This window comes from Helicoverpa zea, chromosome 12, assembly GCF_022581195.2.
Source record: "Helicoverpa zea isolate HzStark_Cry1AcR chromosome 12, ilHelZeax1.1, whole genome shotgun sequence".
NCBI lineage: Eukaryota > Metazoa > Arthropoda > Insecta > Lepidoptera > Noctuidae > Helicoverpa > Helicoverpa zea.
The window spans coordinates 5,112,980-5,114,933 of NC_061463.1; the positions used below are offsets into that span (position 1 = coordinate 5,112,980).

Consider the following 1,954-nt stretch of genomic DNA (forward strand, 5'->3'; position numbering starts at 1 on the left):
TATTTATTTCTTAATCCTTTCACGGTACAATAGTATGACGTCAACCTTAAGCTAGTTAGGTATATAATAATATAATACAATTAGGTACAAACAGAATTCAAAGTTAGTAAATATTGTGGTCAGAATTCCCTGTTATCCCTAGGTGTTGACGTGGCATATACCGGTATACACCGGTTCACATGGCTTTGTTTACGTCACACCAGGCTCACGATACTGTAACCACGTCAATGTGGTTTCTTCGTGACAAACTACATTTACTTTACTTCTATATTTATATGTTTTATTCATCATCACCAAATCCAGTGAAGCCTTACACCAGAGCCTTGGTAAAAACAGTTACATTACAACTTACATTCACAAATTCATAAGGTTACATTTGACGTATCTACACTGTTTTTGCCGACCAGTTTATGTAATATTTGTCTTGAATATTCAATGTATTACCATATGGAATATAAATATATAATCACCGAAAATGTCATCGAATGCAAATGGGACTCATTCATGGCATTCATTCATTAATGTGGGGCATTTGTTATTCTAATGATATTTTGCCTGAACCTGCAGAACAGCCAATTAAGCAAGTTTCACAGCACATCTAACATGTATTCATAATGCAAAATATTTATTCAATTAAGCCTCTGTGCTCATCATTGGTCATATTCTGTATGGTACCAAAGCCCCCATTAATTTTTAGTTTCTGGGTGTTTCTGATCCAAATTCGACTCACTACTTTCACCGAGGAGATAAATAACTGAGCACTAGCTTAATTACATCTACTTCAATACAATTGGAATTACAGGAAGCTACAAAATCAATCTACTTCACAAAGAAACGTACAAGAAAAAGCACTAATAAAGCAAGTTCCTTGTTGTTACGCATAAAATAGTTAAAGCTGATGTTCACGCGTAATGATTAATTCGTGGCGTTTTACAGGCGCGTGCGCATCTTATAATCATAAAACCGCACTTGTGTTGTGAACAGAGCGGGGATTTCTCGGTCCATTTATTTTGTTTTAGTGCCTGCCTTACAGCTGAGTAAATAGGCGGCCACTACTGTACATTGATTCCACAAATAGCCTCTACTTACTGCCACCGCTTCCGATTTAACTTTCAATTTGTAATCAGTTTATCTTTGTTTAATTAGGAATGCGGAGTTTCTCGCTCTCTCTTCTTATAATTCAAAGAGCAGGGTGTCAAGCTCCGTGATCTTTGTGCAAGATAAGTCATGTTGAATAATCAATGCTAAATTGTTTAATTAAAAGCAGCTGCAAACTATAATAAGATAGTCTAAGGGCACTTCGAGTTTTTTATTTTTATAAATGAATCGTTTCTATTTCAATTCAATATCAATATAAAAACTTCTACGCAAAAGATAGATAATTTCGTTCTACAGGCATGAGCAGTCGTGGCCGAGCGGTTAAGGCGTCTGACTAGAAATCAGATTCCCTCTGGGAGCGTAGGTTCGAATCCTACCGACTGCGAAAAACCTTTTTGTTTTATTTTTATGCCATTGACAGTTCATTGAACTATAAACATGCTTGTATTATCAGTGTCTGAATGTATTTATATCGCTGGTACTTTGCAAAAATTACATCAATGAGAATCTATTTTAAACATAAAAAACAAAATCACCAGCAAAAGGCTGTGTAACCCCTCCTTAATTATCGCGGTCATTATTTTAAATCAGTATCCAGCATCGAGGAAAGTAACGAGCGTAAACATCGATCGGAAGATGGCTGGCAGGGTCTCATTAGGCGGAGTGCACGTGCGTCGCCGGCAGGCTCGAGTCGCGGTGCCGAGCTCGATCGCACAGGGTTGCGACACCACCGATCGTGCAATCTCGATACCCGACACTGCGGTAAAAGTAAAGATCGTACTGATTGTATCACAAGGAACCCTACAATGTTGTTCAAACATTTAAAAGTACACAGCATTAATATTGAACATATTTA

At 37.3% G+C, this 1,954-nt stretch overlaps 1 non-coding gene across 1 annotated transcript; it reads left to right on the plus strand.

The window, feature by feature from the left end:
- The first annotated feature begins 1,401 nt into the window (after positions 1–1,401).
- Positions 1,402–1,483, plus strand: Trnas-aga. Its single transcript has one exon. It is a non-coding gene; the product is annotated as a tRNA-Ser (tRNA).
- Positions 1,484–1,954: the final 471 nt, after the last annotated feature.